The following is a 22,489-nucleotide window of genomic DNA, read 5'->3' as shown; positions in this document are numbered from 1 at the left end:
TGTGACATATTACATCACCTGTGCCAGACCGAAACGTCGACAATAAAATATTGGTGATTTAAATGAGAAGCTGATACGAGATTTCTTTGTGAGAGTGCACCTCCAAATCTTTGGAACTTTTGCGGTACATTTGTGGACCTACCCGGCCCATTGGGAGCACCCACCATTTGATGGACAACTCATAATGTGGATGAGAGTGCTGGATTTCCAGCAGAGATATATATATATATATATATATATATATATATATCTGTGTGTACGTATATATTGTATGTATGTGTATCTCTCTCTCTCTCTCACTATATATATATATATATATATATATATATATAAGTCCCAAAGAAATAGACGGCACTCAGAGACTTTGAAGAAATGAATATACAAGGCTGTATTCAAAATCGACGTTTCGGGGTGCAACCCCCTTTCTCAAGATTGCATCACAGCATAACAGACATAACAATCAAAGTGCACAAACTTACCCTCTAAATACCCCACCGAGCTATGTGTCCCGCGCTTCCGCCATATATATATATATATTTATAGCATATGTCCAACCTGGCACTCCTGCAGGGCAGCAAAAAACAAAAACAAATGTAGAACTTGCATATGTGCCTTCCTGGGGTATGGCAACCCCAAATACAACCAAGAAGAAAACAGGCGGCACTACAAGGCTTTTAAATGAGTACGTTTTAGTGCACAAAATTCAGTGCATATAATCAACGTTTCGGGGCATAGCACCCCATCATCAGGATAACAATTGTGTGAAACAACAAACATATTTATGCTTACAAGATCCCGCATACACCTGCCCGTTGTCGCACTCCTGTCCGGGACTCCGCCGCACTTCCGGGGACGTCTGACAGAAGTGACATCGTCTCCTGGAAAGTGCCGCCAATCACCGCCGTGCGCCATCCCCGGGCCGTGCCATTCTTCCTGTCACGTGTATCGTATGCGGCGTCATCCAAGGGGCAGTGCCGCAGTCAGGCTGGGAGGGGAAACACAGGGCTAGTTACCATGGCAATCGCCATGAAGCAACATGATAGCAATAAATAATATACTGTCAGTGCATAATACAAATACAAAATATACCTAAAACAACAAACTATAAAGTGCATGTGTAAATGACCTATACTCTTACATAAAGTGCATAATACATAAAAATAGAAATAAAAGCTACCCTGCATAAGATTCCGGATCACCAAAACATTGCTATACCATGTATCTTGTCATAACTGTGTCTTTTAACAATGTATTTTAACACAGAATCCCTAAGGGTAACACCCCACCCAGAGGACTGGCGTATCACCCTTGTTTGGAATCTCTCATACAGACAGTATACAGATCGTTTAGGTATCTATCAAAGTGATTAATCTCTTATTCAGCAATGATCGTTTAAAGGAAACAAGTCAGGCTAAGGGATTCATTCAGACCTTTCGGACTGACCGTATCCAGGGTGAAGATCCACTTAGCTTCTAATTGGAGCAATTTTTTTGATCTGTTTCCTCTTCTTAAGGAGTTAGGCACTTGAGCAATCATTCTATATCTTAACATGGCCATATTATGTCTGGCCTGTACAAAGTGTCTAGCTACTGCTTGATCGCTATTTCGTGATATCAGTGCAGCTCTGATAGCTGCCCTGTGTTGGGCAATTCACTCCTTGAATTGTCTCTCTGTCTTGCCCACGTAGTGTAGACCACATGGACAAGACAGAAGATAAAAAACAAATTTGGATGTACATGTCAACGGGACTTTGATTTCGTACATTTTACCTGTATAGGGATGTGGGAACTTGTTCCCCGTAATTAAGGCTCTGCATGTTGTACAGCCTGTACACCGATAACATCCACCTTTTCTGCTTAGGAAATGCTGTGGTCTTTATTATTAGACCTGTTAGGGCTGATGTTACCGGGGTAGGTATTGAAAGAACATAGCATTTCCTAAGCAGAAAAGGTGGATGTTATCGGTGTACAGGCTGTACAACGTACAGAGCCTTAATTACGGGGATCAAGTTCCCACATTGTGAGGAATGATGACACAGAGGTAGGTACAGCAGTGGCCTTCCGTACCGTACTGCTATATATAGTATACTGGTGGTCACTGTGTCAGCAAACTGCAAAACTAAAATGCACCACAGGTATAGAATGTAGATGGATAGTATACTTAATGACGACACAGAGGTAGGTACAGCAGTGGCCTTCCGTACCGTACTGCTATATATAGTATACTGGTGGTCACTGTGTCAGCAAACTGCAAAACTAAAATGCACCACAGGTATAGAATGTAGATGGATAGTATACTTAATGACGACACAGAGGTAGGTACAGCAGTGGCCTTCCGTACCGTACTGCTATATATAGTATACTGGTGGTCACTCTGTCAGCAAACTGCAAAACTAAAATGCACCACAGGTATAGAATGTAGATGGATAGTATACTTAATGACGACACAGAGGTAGGTACAGCAGTGGCCTTCCGTACCGTACTGCTATATATAGTATACTGGTGGTCACTGTGTCAGCAAACTGCAAAACTAAAATGCACCACAGGTATAGAATGTAGATGCATAGTATACTTAATGACGACACAGAGGTAGGTACAGCAGTGGCCTTCCGTACCGTACTGCTATATATAGTATACTGGTGGTCACTGTGTCAGCAAACTGCAAAACTAAAATGCACCACAGGTATAGAATGTAGATGGATAGTATACTTAATGACGACACAGAGGTAGGTACAGCAGTGGCCTTCCGTACCGTACTGCTATATATAGTATACTGGTGGTCACTGTGTCAGCAAACTGCACAACTGAAATGCACTACAGGTATAGAATGTAGATGGATAGTATACTTAATGACGACACAGAGGTAGGTACAGCAGTGGCCTTCCGTACCGTACTGCTATATATAGTATACTGGTGGTCACTGTGTCAGCAAACTGCAAAACTAAAATGCACCACAGGTATAGAATGTAGATGGATAGTATACTTAATGACGACACAGAGGTAGGTACAGCAGTGGCCTTCCGTACCGTACTGCTATATATAGTATACTGGTGGTCACTGTGTCAGCAAACTGCAAAACTAAAATGCACCACAGGTATAGAATGTAGATGGATAGTATACTTAATGACGACACAGAGGTAGGTACAGCAGTGGCCTTCCGTACCGTACTGCTATATATAGTATACTGGTGGTCACTGTGTCAGCAAACTGCACAACTGAAATGCACCACAGGTATAGAATGTAGATGGATAGTATACTTAATGACGACACAGAGGTAGGTACAGCAGTGGCCTTCCGTACCGTACTGCTATATATAGTATACTGGTGGTCACTGTGTCAGCAAACTGCACAATTGAAATGCACCACAGGTATAGAATCTAGATGGATAGTATACTTAATGACGACACAGAGGTAGGTACAGCAGTGGCCTTCCGTACCGTACTGCTATATATAGTATTCTGGTGGTCACTGGTCAGCAAAACTCTGCACTGTACTCCTCCTATATAATATTATACTGGTGGTCCCCAGTCCTCACAATAAAGCGGTTCCGGTATGAAAGATAGATAGTGTCTAGTTAGACAGTCAATAGATAGACACCATATGTTAGACAGACATTAGGTCGACAGGGTCAAAAGGTCGACAGGGTCAAAAGGTCGACATGGAAAAGGTCGACAGGTCAAAAGGTCGACAGGTTAAAAGGTCGACATGAAAATGGTCGACATGAAAAAGGTAGACACCTTGGGGGAAATTTACTAAGCTCCCGATTTTGACCGAGATGCCGTTTTTTCATCAAAGTGTCATCTTGGTAATTTACTAAACACTAATCACGGCAGAGATGAGGGCATTCGTAATTTTTTGCAAGTCCAAGTAAAAAATTACGAATGAATACACCATCGGTCAAAACGCGGCTGTTTAAGTATGAATCTCGGTCATTTACTAAGAAGTGCAAAGCAAAAAACAAACAAACACTGCCATGAAAAATTACAACTCGTAAAAAAGTGCTAAAAAAAAACAGACCTTTTTTTTTTATTCGTGATTGGATAGGCATGCACGGATCCATGAGATCCGTGCATGTATATCAGTGGGAAGGGGTGGGAAAGTGCTTATTTTTTCAAAAAAAATTGCGTGGGGTCCCCCCTCCTAAGCATAACCAGCCTCGGGCTCTTTGAGCCGATCCTGGTTGCAGAAATATGGGATAAAAAATGACAGGGGTTCCCCCATATTTAAGCAACCAGCATCGGGCTCTGCGCCTGGTCCTGGTCCCAAAAATACGGGGGACAAAAAGAGTAGGGGTCCCCCGTATTTTTAAAACCAGCACCGGCTCCACTAGCTGGACAGATAATGCCACAGCCGGGGGTCACTTTTATATAGTGCCCTGCGGCCGTGGCATCAAAAATCCAACTAGTCACTCCTGGCCGGGGTACCCTGGGGGAGTGGGGACCCCTTCAATCAAGGGGTCCCCCCCCCCCAGCCACCCAAGGGCCAGGGGTGAAGCCCGAGGCTGTCCCCCCCATCCAATGGGCTGCGGATGGGGAGGCTGATAGCCTTTGTTGTAAAAGAAAAGATATTGTTTTTAGTAGCAGTACTACAAGGCCCAGCAAGCCTCCCCCGCATGCTGGTACTTGGAGAACCACAAGTACCAGCATGCGACGGAAAAACGGGCCCGCTGGTACCTGTAGTACTACTACTAAAAAAATACCCAAAAAAAGACAAGACACACACACCGTGAAAGTATAATTTTATTACATACATACACACATACATACATACTTACCTTAAGTTCCCACGCAGGTCGGTCCTCTTCTCCAGTAGAATCCAAGGGGTACCTGTTGAAGAAATTATACTCACGAGATCCAGGGGTCCAGGCTCCTCGGGAAATCCAGGGGTAATCCACGTACTTGAAAAAAAAAAAAACCGGTGTCCCGACCACGAACTGAAAGGGGACCCATGTTTGCACATGGGTCACCTTTCCACGAATGCCAGAAACCCACTCTGACTTCTGTCTAAGTGGGTTTCTTCAGCCAATCAGGGAGCGCCACGTTGTAGCACTCTCCTGATCAGCTGTGTGGTCCTGTCCTCACTGACAGGCAGCACACGGCAGTGTTACAATGTAGCGCCTATGCGCTACATTGTAACCAATGATGGGAACTTTCTGCCCTGCGGTTGACCTAAAGTGACGTCACCGCTGAGCAGAAAGTTCCCATCATTGGTTACAATGTAGCGCATAGGCGCTACATTGTAACACTGCCGTGTGCTGCCTGTCAGTGAGGACAGGACCACACAGCTGATCAGGAGAGTGCTACAACGTGGCGCTCCCTGATTGGCTGAAGAAACCCACTTAGACAGAAGTCAGAGTGGGTTTCTGGCATTCGTGGAAAGGTGACCCATGTGCAAACATGGGTCCCCTTTCAGTTCGTAGTCGGGACACCGTTTTTTTTTTTTTTTTTCAAGTACGTGGATTACCCCTGGATTTCCCGAGGAGCCTGGACCCCTGGATCTCGTGAGTATAATTTCTTCAACAGGTACCCCTTGGATTCTACTGGAGAAGAGGACCGACCTGCGTGGGAACTTAAGGTAAGTATGTATGTATGTGTGTATGTATGTAATAAAATTATACTTTCACGGTGTGTGTGTCTTGTCTTTTTTTGGGTATTTTTTTAGTAGTAGTACTACAGGTACCAGCGGGACAGTTTTTCCGCCGCATGCTGGTACTTGTGGTTCTCCAAGTACCAGCATGCGGGGGAGGCTTGCTGGGACTTGTAGTACTGCTACTAAAAACAATATCTTTTCTTTTACAACAAAGGCTATCAGCCTCCCCATCCGCAGCCCATTGGATGGGGGGGGACAGCCTCGGGCTTCACCCCTGGCCCTTGGGTGGCTGGGGGGGGACCCCTTGATTGAAGGGGTCCCCGCTCCCCCAGGGTACCCCGGCCAGGAGTGACTAGTTGGATTTTTGATGCCACGGCCGCAGGGCACTATATAAAAGTGACCCCCGGCTGTGGCATTATCTGTCCAGCTAGTGGAGCCCGGTGCTGGTTTTAAAAATACGGGGGACCCCTACTCTTTTTGTCCCCCGTATTTTTGGGACCAGGACCAGGCGCAGAGCCCGATGCTGGTTGCTTAAATATGGGGGAACCCCTGTCATTTTTTATCCCATATTTCTGCAACCAGGATCGGCTCAAAGAGCCCGAGGCTGGTTATGCTTAGGAGGGGGGACCCCACGCATTTTTTTTTATTATTTTACAGTGTTTAATTAAAAAAAATAATAAACCCCAGCACGGATCACACAGATCCGGCCGAGATTGATTGTAAAAAAAGTCGGCAGTGTTTTGCTAATCACTGCCGTAAAAATAGAAAAAAAACCACGAATGACATCGACATCGGAACAAAAGAAAACCCCGAATACGACAGCTTAGTAAATTAGTCGTAATCAATTCAAAAAGTTGCAGTTTTACACTTTCGATGTCATTCGTGATTGAACTTTGACCTGAAACGGGAAAATACGAATCTTAGTAAATTTACCCCCTTGTTTTTTTCATTTTTGTGGTTTGTGTGGATAGTTTTGTCATCTGGGACCCCCACTTGTAGAAAGGCATACCCTCGCGGGGCTCGCTTCGCTCGCCACGCTTCCGGCATGGTGGCTCGCTGCGCTCGCCACAAGGTTTATAACCAACTCTATGCCGACATGGATAGAGAAAGTATGAAATAATCCAAAAACATGTTACATAAAAAAACATTTGTCTATCTTTTTTATGTTGACCATTTTCATGTCGACCTTTTGACCATGTCGACCTTCTGACCCGTCGACCTTTTGACCTGTCGACCCTTTCCATGTCGACATTTTGACCCTGTTGACCTTTTGACCCTGTCGACCTAATGTCTGTCTAATATATGGTGTCTATCTATTGACTGTCTAACTAGACCCTGTCTATGTATCAAACGGATAGGCAATAAAGCAGCACACTGAGCACAGATATGGAGTGTTTTTCAGGCAGACAACCTATACTGGTGGTCACTGTCAGCAAAACTCTGCACTGTACTCCTGCTATATAATACAGCTGCTCCCCAGTCCCCACAATTAAGCAGTGTGAGCACAGATATATGCAGCACACTGAGCACAGATATGGAGCGTTTTTTTCAGGCAGAGAACGGATAACTGGTGGTCACTGATCAGCAAAAGTCTGCACTGTACTCCTCCTATAGTATACAGCAGCTCCCCAGCCCTCCCCACAATTAAGCAATAGTGCACAATCAAGTTCAACAATAACGGAGAGGACGCCAGCCACGTCCTCTCCCTAACATTTCCAATGCACGAGTGAAAATGGCGGCGACGCGCGGCTACTTATATAGAATCCGAATCTCGCGAGAATCCAACAGCGGGATGATGACGTTCGGGCGCGCTCGGGTTACCCGAGCCATACGGCAGAATCCGAGTATGGCTCGGACCCGTGTAAAAAGGGTGAAGTTCGGGGGGGTTCGGTTTCCGAGAAACCGAACCCGCTCATCACTAGTTAAAACACACAGTTATGACAAGATACATGGTATAGCAATGTTTTGGTGATCCGGAATCTTATGCAGGGTAGCTTTTATTTCTATTTTTATGTATTATGCACTTTATGTTAGTGATGAGCGGGTTCGGTTTCTCGGAAACCGAACCCCCCCCGAGCTTCACCCTTTTTACACGGGTCCGAGCCATACTCGGATTCTCCCGTATGGCTCGGGTAACCCGAGCGCGCCCGAACGTCATCATCCCGCTGTCGGATTCTCGCGAGATTCGGATTCTATATAAGCAGCCGCGCGTCTCCGCCATTTTCACTCGTGCATTGGAAATGTTAGGGAGAGGACGTGGCTGGCGTCCTCTCCGTTTATGTTGATGCATTGCAAATATTTTGTGCTTGCTTATTACTTAATTGTGGGGACTGGGGAGCAGCTGTATATAGGAGGAGTACAGTGCAGAGTTTTGCTGACAGTGACCACCAGTAATACGTTGTCTGCCTGAAAAACACTCCATATCTGTGCTCAGTGTGCTGCATATATCTGTGCTCACACTGCTTAATTGTGGGGACTGGGGAACAGCTGTATTATATAGCAGGAGTACAGTGCAGAGTTTTGCTGACAGTGACCACCAGTATACGTTGTCTGCCTGAAAAACACTCCATATCTGTGCTCAGTGTGCTGCTTTATTGTGGGGACTGGGGACCAGCAGTATAATATTATATAGGAGGAGTACAGTGCAGAGTTTGGCTGACCAGTCACCACCAGTATATAATATATAGCATTACGGTACAATAGGCCACTGCTGTAACTACCTCTGTGTCGTCATTAAGTATACTATCCATCTAGATTCTATACCTGTGGTGCATTTCAGTTGTGCAGTTTGCTGACACAGTGACCACCAGTATATATAGCAGTACGGTACGGAAGGCCACTGCTGTACCTACCTCTGTGTCGTCATTAAGTATACTATCCATCTACATTCTATACCTGTGGTGCATTTTAGCAGTTTGCTGACACAGTGACCACCAGTATACTATATATAGCAGTACGGTACGGAAGGCCACTGCTGTACCTACCTCTGTGTCGTCATTAAGTATACTATCCATCTACATTCTATACCTGTGGTGCATTTTAGTTTTGCAGTTTGCTGACACAGTGACCACCAGTATTCTATATATAGCAGTACGGTACGGAAGGCCACTGCTGTACCTACCTCTGTGTCGTCATTAAGTATACTATCCATCTACATTCTATACCTGTGGTGCATTTTAGTTTTGCAGTTTGCTGACACAGTGACCACCAGTATACTATATATAGCAGTACGGTACGAAAGGCCACTGCTGTACCTACCTCTGTGTCGTCATTAAGTATACTATCCATCTAGATTCTATACCTGTGGTGCATTTCAGTTGTGCAGTTTGCTGACACAGTGACCACCAGTATATATAGCAGTACGGTATGGAAGGCCACTGCTGTACCTACCTCTGTGTCGTCATTAAGTATACTATCCATCTACATTCTATACCTGTGGTGCATTTTAGTTTTGCAGTTTGCTGACACAGTGACCACCAGTATACTATATATAGCAGTACGGTACGGAAGGCCACTGCTGTACCTACCTCTGTGTCGTCATTAAGTATACTATCCATCTAGATTCTATACCTGTGGTGCATTTTAGTTGTGCAGTTTGCTGACACAGTGATCACCAGTATATATAGCAGTACGGTACGGAAGGCCACTGCCGTACCTACCTCTGTGTCGTCATTAAGTATACTATCCATCTACATTCTATACCTGTGGTGCATTTTAGTTTTGCAGTTTTCTGACACAGTGACCACAAGTATATATAGCAGTACGGTACGGAAGGCCACTGCTGTACCTACCTCTGTGTCGTCATTAAGTATACTATCCATCTACATTCTATACCTGTGGTGCATTTTAGTTTTGCAGTTTGCTGACACAGTGACCACCAGTATACTATATATAGCAGTATGGTACGGAAGGCCACTGCTGTACCTACCTCTGTGTCATCAATAAGTATACTATCCATCTAAATTCTATACCTGTGGTGCATTTTAGTTGTGCGCAGTATATATAGTAGTAGGCCATTGCTATTGATACTGGCATATAATTCCACACATTAAAAAATGGAGAACAAAAATGTGGAGGTTAAAATAGGGAAATATCAAGATCTACTTCCACCTCGTGCTGAAGCTGCTGCCACTAGTCATGGCCGAGACGATGAAATGCCATCAACGTCGTCTGCCAAGGCCGATGCCCAATGTCATAGTAGAGAGCATGTAAAATCCAAAAAACAAAAGTTCAGTAAAATGACACAAAAATCAAAATTGAAAGCGTCTGATGAGAAGCGTAAACTTGCCAATATGCCATTTACGATACGGAGTGGCAAGGAACGGCTGAGGCCCTGGCCTATGTTCATGGCTAGTGGTTCAGATTCACATGAGGATGGAAGCACTCATCCTCTAGCTAGAAAAATGAAAAGACTTAAGCTGGCAATAGCACAGCAAAGAACTGTGCGTTCTTCTAAATCACAAATCCCCAAGGAGAGTCCAATTGTGTCGGTTGCGATGCCTGACCTTTCCAACACTGGACGGGAAGAGCTTGCGCCTTCCACCATTTGCACGCCCCCTGCAAGTGCTGGAAGGAGCACCTGCAGTCCAGTTCCTGATAGTCAAATTGAAGATGTCACTGTTGAAGTACACCAGGATGAGGATATGGGTGTTGCTGGCGCTGGGGAGGAAATTGACAAGGAGGATTCTGATGGTGAGGTGGTTTGTTTAAGTCAGGCACCCGGGGAGACGGGTGGTCTTCTGTATGCCGGCGGTCGGGCTCCCGGCGCACAGTATACCGGCGCCGGGAGCCCGACAGCCGGCATACCGACACTTATTTTCCCTCGTGGGGGTCCACGACCCCCATAGAGGGAGAATAAAATAGTGTGGCGCTCGTAGCGCGCCACCGTGCCCGTAGCGTGGCGAGCGCAGCGAGCCCGCAAGGGGCTCATTTGCGCTCGCCACGCTGTCGGTAAGCCGGCGGTCGGGCTCCCGGCGCCGGGATGCTGGTCGCCGGGAGCCCGACCGCCGGCAAGCCGTAGTGAACCCCGGGGAGACACCTGTTGTCCATGGGACGAATATGGCCATTGACATGCCTGGTCAAAATACAAAAAAAAAATCACCTCTTCGGTGTGGAATTATTTCAACAGAACTTTGTCAAGCTGTAATAAGTAGGGGTAAGGACGTTAACCACCTCGGAACATCCTCCCTTATACGTCACCTGCAGCGCATTCATAATAAGTCAGTGACAAGTTCAAAAACTTTGGGTGACAGCGGAAGCAGTCCACTGACCAGTAAATCCCTTCCTCTTGTAACCAAGCTCACGCAAACCACCCCACCAACTCCCTCAGTGTCAATTTCCTCCTTCCCCAGGAATGCCAATAGTCCTGCAGGCCATGTCACTGTCAAGTCTGACGAGTCCTCTCCTGCCTGGGATTCCTCCGATGCATCCTTGAGTGTAATGCCTACTGCTGCTGGCGCTGCTGTTGTAGCTGCTGGGAGTCGATCGTCATCCCAGAGGGGAAGTCGGAAGACCACTTGTACTACTTCCAGTAAGCAATTGACTGTCCAACAGTCCTTTGCGAGGAAGATGAAATATCACAGCAGTCATCCTGCTGCAAAGCAGATAACTCAGGCCTTGGCAGCCTGGGCGGTGAGAAACGTGGTTCCGGTATCCACCGTTAATTCAGAGGCAACTAGAGACTTGACTGAGGTACTGTGTCCCCGGTACCAAATACCTTCTAGGTTCCATTTCTCTAGGCAGGCGATACCGAAAATGTACACAGACCTCAGAAAAAGACTCACCAGTGTCCTAAAAAATGCAGTTGTACCCAATGTCCACTTAACCACGGACATGTGGACAAGTGGAGCAGGGCAGACTCAGGACTATATGACTGTGACAGCCCACTGGGTAGATGTATTGCCTCCCGCAGCAAGAACAGCAGCGGCGGCACCAGTAGCAGCATCTCGCAAACGCCAACTCGTTCCTAGGCAGGCTACGCTTTGTATCACCGCTTTCCAGAAGAGGCACACAGCTGACAACCTCTTACGGAAACTGAGGCAGATCAACGCAGAATGGCTTACCCCAATTGGACTCTCTGGGGATTTGTGACATCGGACAACGCCAGCAATATTGTACGTGCATTACATCTGGGCAAATTCCAGCACGTCCCATGTTTTGAACATACATTGAATTTGGTGGTGCAGAATTATTTAAAAAACGACAGGGGCGTGCAAGAGATGCTGTCGGTGGCCCGAAGAATTGCGGGCCACTTTCGGCATTCAGCCACCGCGTAGACTGGAGCACCACCAAACAATCCTGAACCTGCCCTGCCTTCATCTGAAGCAAGAGGTGGTAACGAGGTGGAATTCAACCCTCTATATGCTTCAGAGGATGGAGGAGCAGCAAAAGGCCATTCAAGCCTATACATCTGCCCACGATATAGGCAAAGGAGGGGGAATGCACCTGACTCAAGCGCAGTGGAGAATGATTTCAACGTTGTGCAAGGTTCTGCAACCCTTTGAACTTGCCACACGTGAAGTCAGTTCAGACACTGCCAGCCTGAGTCAGGTCATTCCCCTCATGAGGCTTTTGCAGAAGAAGCTGGAGACATTGAAGGAGGAGCTAAAACAGAGCGATTCCGCTAGGCATGTGGGACTTGTGGATGGAGCCCTTAATTCGCTTAACCAGGATTCACGGGTGGTCAATCTGTTGAAATCAGAGCACTACATTTTGGCCACCGTGCTCGATCCTAGATTTAAAACCTCCGTTGTATCTCTCTTTCCGGCAGACACAAGTCTGCAGAGGTTCAAAGACCTGCTGGTGAGAAAATTGTCAAGTCAAGCGGAACATGACCCGTCAACATATCCTCCTTCACATTCTCCCGCAACTGGGGGTGCGAGGAAAAGGCTAAGAATTCCGAGCCCACCCGCTGGCGGTGATGCAGGGCAGTCTGGAACGAGTGCTGACATCTGGTCCGGACTGAAGGACCTGCCAACGATTACTGACATGTCGTCTACTGTCACTTCATATGATTCTCTCACCATTGAAAGAATGGTGGAGGATTATATGAGTGACCGCATCCAAGTAGGCACGTCAGATAGTCCGTACGTATACTGGCAGGAAAAAGAGGCAATTTGGAGGCCCTTGCACAAACTGGCTTTATTCTACCTAAGTTGCCCTCCCTCCAGTGTGTACTCCGAAAGAGTGTTTAGTGCAGCCGCTCACCTTGTCAGCAATCGGCGTACGAGGTTACTTCCACAAAATGTGGAGAAGATGATGTTCATCAAAATGAATTATAATCAATTCCTCCGTGGAGACATTCACCAGCAGCAATTGCCTCCACAAAGTACACAGGGACCTGAGATGGTGGATTCCAGTGGGGACGAATTAATAATCTGTGAGGAGGGGGATGTACACAGTGAAAGGGGTGAGGAATCGGAGGATGATGATGAGGTGGACATCTTGCCTCTGTAGAGCCAGTTTGTGCAAAGAGAGATTGATTGCTTCTTTTTTTGGTGGGGGCCCAAACCAACAAGTCATTTCAGTCACAGTCGTGTGGCAGACCCTGTCGCTGAAATGATGGGTTCGTTAAAGTGTGCATGTCCTGTTTATACAACATAAGGGTGGGTGGGAGGGCCCAAGGACAATTCCATCTTGCACCTCTTTTTTCTTTCATTTTTCTTTGCATCATGTGCTGTTTGGGGACAATTTTTTTAAAGTGCCATCCTGCCTGACACTGCAGTGCCACTCCTAGATGGGCCAGGTGTTTGTGTCGGCCACTTGTGTCGCTTAGCTTAGTCACACAGCGACCTTGGTGCGCCTCTTTTTTTCTTTGCATCATGTGCTGTTTGGGGACAATTTTTTTGAAGTGCCATCCTGTCTGACACTGCAGTGCCACTCCTAGATGGGCCAGGTGTTTGTGTCGGCAACTTGTGTCGCTTAGCTTAGTCACACAGCGACCTTGGTGCGCCTCTTTTTTTCTTTGCATCATGTGCTGTTTGGGGACAATTTATTTGAAGTGCCATCCTGCCTGACACTGCAGTGCCACTCCTAGATGGGCCAGGTGTTTGTGTCGGCCACTTGTGTCGCTTAGCTTAGCCATCCAGCGACCTCGGTGCAAATTTTAGGACTAAAAATAATACTGTGAGGTGTGAGGTGTTCAGAATAGACTGGAAATGAGTGGAAATTATGGTTATTGAGGTTAATAACACTATGGGATCAAAATGACCTCCAAATTCTATGATTTAAGCTGTTTTTTAGGTTTTTTTGAAAAAAACACCCGAACCCAAAACACACCCGAATCCGCCCAAAAATTTTCGGTGAGGTTTTGCCAAAACGCGTCCGAATCCAAAACACGGCCGCGGAACCGAATCCAAAACCAAAACACAAAACCCGAAAAATGTCCGGTGCACATCACTACTTTATGTAAGAGTATAGGTCATTTACAAATGCACTTTATAGTATGTTGTTTTTGGTATATTTTGTATTTGTATTATGCACTGACAGTATATTATTTATTGCTATCATGTTGTTTCATGGCGATTGGCATAGTAACTAGCCCTGTGTTTCCCCTCCCAGCCTGACTGCGGCGCTGCCCCTTGGATGACGCTGCATCCGATACATGTGACAGGAAAAATGGCACGGCCCGGGGATGGCGCCCGGCGGTGGTTGGCGGCACTGTCCAGGAGACGATGTCACTTCCGTCAGACGTCACCGGAAGTGCGGCGGAGTCCCGGACCGACGTGCAGCAACGGGCAAGTGTATGCGGGATCTTGTAAGTATAAATAGGTTTGTTGTTTCACACACTTGTTATCCTGATGATGAGGTGCTATGCCCCGAAACGTTGATTATATGCACTGAATTTCATGCACTAAAACTTACTAATTTAAAAGCCTTGTAGTGCCGCCTGTTTTCTTCTTGGTTTTATATATATATATATATATATATATATATATATATATATATATATATATAATCAGTAGTGGCTCTTGCCACGGGTAAGCAGGCTTTTTCACCGGAGAGCTGCTACCCTGAGGGCGCCGCCGCCGTGGCAAGAGCCGCTACTAATCCATACTCCCTCCCCGCTCCCCGGCTGCAGCGAGCGCCATGTACGCCCGCTGCAGCCGGCGTCGCTGACTGACGCTAGAGGTCAAAATTGACCCCTAGTGTCAGTGCGGTGCTGCTATGGGAGAGACGTCATGATGTCTCTCCCATAGAGAGGAGCCGACGCCCGAAGACAGCAGCAGCAGCGGTCCGGAAGCAGGAGCGAGGCTGGTAAGTATTGTGTTTTGGGTTTTTTAGGGTTTCAGAGCGGCGCTACTGCAGGGGGCACTACTACTGGGGGCACTACTACAGGGGGCACAGCTACTGGAGGCAGATCTACAGGGGACACATACTGGGGGCACTGCTACAGGGGGAACAGCTACAGGGGGGAAATCAACTGGGGGCACAGCTACAAGGGGCACAGCTACTGGGGGCACTGCTACAGGGGGCACTGCTAGAAGGGGCACAGCTACAGGGGGCATAACTACTAGGGGCACTGCTACAGGGGGCACTGCTACAGGGGGAACAGCTACTGGGGGCAAATTAACTGGGGGCACAGCTGCTGGGGACAACTACTGGGGGCAAATCTACAGGGGGCACAACTACTGGGGGCAAATCTACAGGGGGGCACAACTACAGGGGGCACATACTGGGGGCACTGCTACAGGGTGCAAATCAACTGGGGGCACTAATATAGGGGGCACTGCTACTGGGGGCACAGCTACAAGGGGCACAACTACAGGGGGCACTACTAAAGGGGGCACTACTACAGGGGGAACAGCTACTGGGGGAAAATTAACTGGGGGCACAGCTGCTGGGGGTACAGCTACTGGGGGCACAGCTACAGCGGGGCACAAGTACAGGGGGATAACTGTGGGCACATCCCTTCCCTATGAAGAAGCCATGCCCCTTCCCTATGAAGAAGCCACGCCCCTGTTTTGGGGCACACGCCCTCGGCGTGCACCAACTGTATTTTACCTGGAGGGGAGGGGGGGGGGGGCGGGCCGCCACAGCAAACTTTTGCCCTGGGCGCCACAAGGTGTAGTACCGGCCCTGATATAGATATATATATATATATATATATACTAGGTGCTTCATCGCTCTTCACACCGTCGCAAGGGGCTACGCCCCCTTAACCCTTGCATGCCTTTCTGGGGTTCAAGATTTGTATTATATGGAGTATTACCTGCATTCCTTTGTCAGTGGTTAAATATTGCACAATGAAAGGGCGTGCGATGGTGAAGAAGGCACAGCCCCTTGCGATGGTCTGGAGGCGCCGTGGGTAGGGGAGGGGCAGGTACGGGTGGTGCGGCGGATGGGGAAGGGGGTCTGGAGGCGCTGCAGGTGGTGGAGGGGTAGGTGCGGGGTGCCATGGGTGGGGGAGGGGTTGTGGGGGGGGGGGACCGCAGATGGAGGAGGGTGTCTGCAGATGCTGCGGGTGGAGGGGCGCAGGTGTGGGGGGAGACATATATGGGGGGTGGATGGTGGAGGGGGTCTGGAGGTGCTGTGGGTGGTGGAGGGGCGGAGGAGTGGGAGCCACGGGTGGTGTAGGGGGTCTGGAGGCACAGCGTGTGGGGGAGGGGTGGAGTGCCGCATGTGGTGGAGGGGAAGGTGCGGAGGTGTGGTGCATTGAGGAGGGGTCTGGAGGCGCTGCGGGTACTGTACCTGCCAAAAAGGTAGTTGGAGGGTATGCAGTAACAGGGCCAGGACAGGCGTGACAGGGTCAGATCAGGGGTACAGGGCCAGGATAGGGGTAACAGGGCCAGCATAAGCGTGAAAGGGCCAGGATAAGGGTGACAGGGCAAGGCCAGGGGTGACAGGGACATGACAGAACACAGGGCACGGGAGAGATTGGTATTAGGGACAAAACAGTGGTGACAGACAGATGTGTCTTACCGGAGTCACGGCTGCTGCTGTTCCACTCCAACCTGTTGGGATCTGCTGCTGGTGGAGACTTGGCATGGCTGACTCTCTCAGGCTGGAGTCCTGCTTCCTCTGCCCGTCAGCATCCCTCCCCCCCTCCTCAGTCACACACCGCAGACCTCGCGCAGCTGCCGGGCACTGTGGTAAGGGGAGACTGGGAGTGACTGGTTAGCTCCCAGGAGAGGCTGCGGCTGGAGGGAGGAGGGGGTCGGAGCCTGCAAGCAGCTCAGACTTCTGCAGCGCTACCCGCTGGCTAAAGTGTGTGAAGGAGCTGGGCGCACCTCACTGCGGGCGGCAGCACTGCAGCTAGCGGTGGGGTTGCCGGGGCTGGAGATAACAGAGGCAGTACGGAATCTGCACAGCAGCAGGTGCCCCACAAAACTGCAGCTTAGAAGCGTGGAGTGTGCTAGAAAGTGACGCTCCTCCGCGCCAGAGAGACCCTGCTGAGTATGCTGATGTGGGGGGTCAAGCACACAGTGAGCCGGTGCCCGTCTGTCTGTACGGCATACCCCCTCACACACCCCCATACCTCCCAACTGTCCCGGGGTTCCGGCAGCAGAGCCAGATTAAGGGGGGGGGGGCAGGTGGTACGTACCGTGGGCCCCACAGTTTTAGAGGGCCCCCCGGCTGGAGTAGCTCTGTCCCAGCTCAGAAGCTCCCCCGTCCTGCCAGCAACAGCGGCAGCATTGTGCTACAGTCAGCACACGCTGCTGCGTGTTGGCAGGTCTGTGGTGTTGCCTGCTTTCTTCTGCCTGTGCGGGTGTGTAGGGGGAAGCGACCACCTTCTCTGGATTTAGCCCTAGCTGAGGGGCCAAAATTCCATATAAAAAAAAAATCCCGGAATTTGCATAAGGGGGCATGGCCACGCGTCCCGCGATTAGGCCACGCCCCCAGCCCCACTGCAGAGACAGCCATGAGATAGGGCTCCCCTGTCTCAAGTGCCCTGGGCCCCCGGACTCATAATCCGCCCCTGGAGGCATGCCAGCAGCTCACAGAGCGCTGGGCATGCCCCCTCACTGGCGAAAACGGGGGCCCTCCCATGAAGCCACGCCCCTTTTTGTTGACCACGCCCCTTTTTGCTGCGTGTGTGTGTGTGTGCCCTCTTTCTGCCTGAAGAAAGCTGGGAGGTATGCACCCCTGTCTGCCTGAAGAAAGCTGGGAGGTATGCACCACTGCCTGTGCCATGCCCATACTATCTGCTTCTGCTCCTAGTCTCCTATAGATTTGCCCAGATCCGTGACTCATTTGACTAACTCCGCCCAGTGTTGTGACTCCGCCCAGCGTTAGCAAATGAGTCACAAAGTCACAGATCTGGGCTATTATATAGGAGATACATATATATACATATATATAGATATGGAAGATCCCGGCACTCCTCTTGTAACCTGTTTGTAGTGCTGCGGTGCCCTCCCAGAGGCAGAGTCCTCAATGAATATGATAGAGAATGAGGGTGGCACTCAAGCAGGCTGTTGCATGTGTAGAAAATCAGTTTTATTGATCCGACATGTTTCGGGGACTAGCCCCGTCCTCAGGGCCTTAACAACGTTGTTAAGGCCCTGAGGACGGGGCTAGTCCCCGAAACATGTCGGATCAATAAAACTGATTTTCTACACATGCAACAGCCTGCTTGAGTGCCACCCTCATTCTCTATCATATATATATATATATATATATATATATATATATAAATATGCATACATATATACACAAGTATAACACACAAACACATATATATGAGCAGCCAGGAAGAATCTGCTACACAACCCGCGATTCGTGGGGCGTAAAGGGGTGAGGCCTAATGCTGGGAGGGGCGTGGCTTAAATTGCGGTCCGTGTAAAGCAGTAAAAAAATATTTTTTTTTATCAGGGGGGGGTTTCTGGGTGCTCAGAAACTCCCCCTGCGTGCGCCACTGTGTTATATAGAAAGCTCATTCAAAACATACCAGCTCCAAAACTTTATTTTGCATACTGCTGTGAATCCATTCATAGATGCTTATATAATCATCTTAGTATCTTCAGGATACTCAGTCACATAAGTATACTTGGGGTGGCTGGTGGCTTAAGGCCAGTACACACGGGGAGATGGACCCAGAGATGTGTGCTGAGTGATCTAGCATGAACGCTCAGCACACAGTGCAATGTGTGCTGAGCGCTTATTTCACCCAGCTGTGAAATGAGCGATGTGCTAGATTGTGCCTCTAGCACCGGCGATAGCGATGCCCGGGCCACGCATCGCTATCGCTGTGGGGCATGCACACAGAGACAGGGACGGATCTAGACTTCTCTTTAGGGGGGGCAGTTTACTGTTTAATCTTGACTCCTCCCTCTACAGCCCCAACTCCTCACATCTGCAATCCTAACTCCTCCTCTCTCAATTCTGACTGAACTTTTTGAGTGAGACTGAGATAGAGCTTTGTGATTGTTCTATGTACATGTGACTGTGCTATGGGGTAATTGTATTTATTAGCCCTAGTACCCACACACCAGCAAGTGAGGTGCAAATGCTCTGTAACCCTTGCTCTCCTGGCTCCTCTGTGCTGCTGTGAAAGTGGGCGTGGCTATGACTGTGTTAGGGGGGCGGTCGCCCCCTTCGCCCCCCCCCCCCCCCCTTAAATCTGGCCCTGCACAGAGAAATCCGTGCTTAACTTCTAAGCAATCTAGTCAGATTGCTTAGAATTTAAGTACGGATCTCTCCCTGTGTACCACCCTTTCCCTTTCATTTCAAATGTATGTAGCAGAGATCTCTGCATTACTATTATTATGTAGGATGTATATCTCTTTTGCTGGTCCATGTTTGTGTGCTGGTGGAATGTGTTTGTTTTTTTCTACTTACTAGAACTCTATTGGATATTTTGTGGGTAAAAAAAATATAATTGTTAATTGAGGCCAAAGGTTCCTCCTAAACTAGGAACTTACTACGTCAAAAAATGCACTGCAGACTCAGCTATAACATTCCCATTCTGTGGTTCTTATTAGAAATTGGTTACAAGTGCTACTCGTTTGGTCAGTGGCGTAAGTTCGTCCCAGTCGCCCGGAGGCATGATAAATGTTGGTGCCCCCCTACATATACACATACACACACATACCATATGTAGCTATCCGGCACTAAGGGTGAACAGTAGCAGCGTGCTCAGGTACCTTTCCCAGTAGTAATATAGATACACATACAAAGTGGACGCACACCAAGTCAGTTATTACAATAAAACAGACACCAGCATACCATTATAGTACACCTACAGTGCTCCCTCACCCGCCAGCAGGTCTCGATGGAGATGCTTTGGCGCAGTGGTGTGCCGATATAATTAGTGTTCACTGTAGGATTTTTTTTACGGCAGGGTGCTGATCACGGGGAGGGATGGGCAAACTTAGGTACATACTATAATGCTTGGTGCTCCCATACCTATGGGCCAAAACATGGACAGTGCGCGCCGAAGGCGCGCTCCAAAAATCTAGCGGCGTTGTTTCATAATAGGGGCCAAACACTTTATTACAACACGGTGGTGCACCTAATACACATTGCACCAGATAGAACCTCCTACACACTGCGACAGATAGAGCACGTTATACACACTGCACCAGGTAGAGAGCACTGAGGCACACTGCACCAGGTAGAGAGCACTGAGGCACACTGCACCAGGTAGAGAGCACTGAGGCACACTGCACCAGGTAGAGAGCACTGAGGCACACTGCACCAGGTAGAGAGCACTGAGGCACACTGCACCAGGTAGAGAGCACTGAGGCACACTGCACCAGGTAGAGAGCACTGAGACACACTGCACCAGGTAGAGAGCACTGAGACACACTGCACCAGGTAGAGAGCACTGAGGCACACTGCACCAGGTAGAGAGCACTGAGACACACTGCACCAGGTAGAGAGCACTGAGGCACACTGCACCAGGTAGAGAGCACTGAGGCACACTGCACCAGGTAGAGAGCACTGAGACACACTGCACCAGGTAGAGAGCACTGAGGCACACTGCACCAGGTAGAGAGCACTGAGGCACACTGCACCAGGTAGAGAGCACTGAGGCACACTGCACCAGGTAGAGAGCACTGAGACACACTGCACCAGGTAGAGAGCACTGAGACACACTGCACCAGGTAGAGAGCACTGAGGCACACTGCACCAGGTAGAGAGCACTGAGACACACTGCACCAGGTAGAGAGCACTGAGGCACACTGCACCAGGTAGAGAGCACTGAGGCACACTGCACCAGGTAGAGAGCACTGAGACACACTGCACCAGGTAGAGAGCACTGAGGCACACTGCACCAGGTAGAGAGCACTGAGGCACACTGCACCAGGTAGAGAGCACTGAGGCACACTGCACCAGGTAGAGAGCACTGAGGCACACTGCACCAGGTAGAGAGCACTGAGATTGAAGTTTACAGCTGCAAAATACTTACAAGGTTAATTTAGCCCAGGGGGACTCTCATGTGCTTACCGGGTCCGGCGGCGCACGGCTGGGTCTGGCGGCGTGGCGGGGTACGGCAGGCAGAAAACGGCGGGTTGGTAGGGCGCACAAAAACGGGCAGGGTGGGATTCATCTGTCTAAAAAAAGGTGCAGACACCTAGCGTGAACACTAGATATATATATAAAAAAAACACAAACGCCTCATTCACTTAAACACACACACACACGTCTCTTTCACTTACACACACAAGTCTCTCTTACATACACATGCCTCCCACTTACACACACATACATGCCTCTCACTTACATACACATGTCTCTCACTTACACACACACACACATCACTCACACACATGCCTTTTACTTGAATGCACAACTTTCATTAAAAACACACACACACCTCACTTAAAAACAAGCACACACAAAACACAGTGCTTCCCCCCAAATACACCTCTCCCCTACCCCCCACACAGTGTCTACCTTTGGCTTTCATCATCAGGCTGACGGAGCAGAGAGCTTCCCTCGGCTGGCTAGAAGAGGAGCTGTGCTCTGGAGCTCCCCCTAGCTGCAGCCAGTGCCATCTCTCCCTACAGGAGGCAGCTTCCGTGTCAGTGACTGCTCCTCCGTCCACAATAGCAGCGCAGTTCTCAGGCTGCGGGAGACAGTGGAGGAGATGCGCCCCCTTGTGGTCAGGAGCCCGGCGGCAGCCGACTCCACTGCCTCCCACAGTTCCGCCCCTGCGTTTGGTGTCTAAGAACTTCAGTGTCATTAACCTCTGGAAAGCCCCCAGTCAGTCTGAATCCTTGAACTGTAGTGAATACTGTGTTCTTCTGTGTCTTCTTCAGGAAATAGGTAAATATGGCATTTACAAGGATACCAACATGGTCATCACTTGCAGAAAAAAAGAACAACATAATATTCCTCACAAGGATAATTAATACATTCTATATATCATCTAACACTCATCACTCCATGAGCCCGAAACATGTAGGAACAATATCCTGTGCCTCACTTCTGTCACCCATCCACAGGAAGACGACCCATGGATGTGTCATCATAGTGTAGGGAGCAGTTGTCCTTTTATGGGAAGTTTTCAAGGAGTGGGTCCCATTTGAATTATAATGTATTAAGAAAAAAAAAATACATATATTTTCTTATTTAATACATAATAGTTTATGGAGCCTTTAATTCAATAAATATTATCTGAAATTGAAAGAGCATAGATCAATTTCACGGCTAGGCGCTATTCCTGTAAAGCCACATGTACTAGATGTAAGCTGTGTTGATTTAATATGGAATATGGACGTTGCATCATTGCCATCCCTTTGTTATGCAAGAAGAACCTCAGCAGCTATTGTTCAGCATGACTTCAGCCAGTAGAGTCACACTTCTGCAGTTCTCCAGAGTCCTGGGGTGACTTGCACAGAGACAACTTTACATGTATAAGAAAGAATGATGTACATACAGTACTGTACATAAAACAGCGATAAAATGTTGCATGTGGGTAATAATATTTGGAATAATAATTTAAAGAATTCATA

General features: G+C 48.5%; 1 long non-coding RNA gene across 2 annotated transcripts; it reads right to left on the bottom strand.

Annotated features, from left to right (window-relative positions):
* Window positions 1-467: 467 nt before the first annotated feature.
* Window positions 468-21,556, bottom strand: LOC134956760 (uncharacterized). 2 transcript variants are annotated; one of them, XR_010186156.1, is made up of 4 exons: window positions 21,429-21,556; window positions 20,979-21,085; window positions 790-985; window positions 468-564 (listed from the first exon to the last, which is right to left on the bottom strand). It is a non-coding gene; the product is annotated as an uncharacterized LOC134956760 (long non-coding RNA). The 2 variants fall into 2 exon arrangements; XR_010186155.1 differs by lacking the exon at window positions 21,429-21,556 and having other exon boundaries at window positions 20,979-21,379.
* Window positions 21,557-22,489: the final 933 nt, after the last annotated feature.

This window comes from Pseudophryne corroboree, chromosome 9 (assembly GCF_028390025.1).
Source record: "Pseudophryne corroboree isolate aPseCor3 chromosome 9, aPseCor3.hap2, whole genome shotgun sequence".
Taxonomy (NCBI): Eukaryota; Metazoa; Chordata; class Amphibia; order Anura; family Myobatrachidae; genus Pseudophryne; species Pseudophryne corroboree.
The sequence above is the reverse complement of the archived record's forward strand: the minus strand, read 5'-3'. Positions and strand labels throughout refer to the sequence as shown.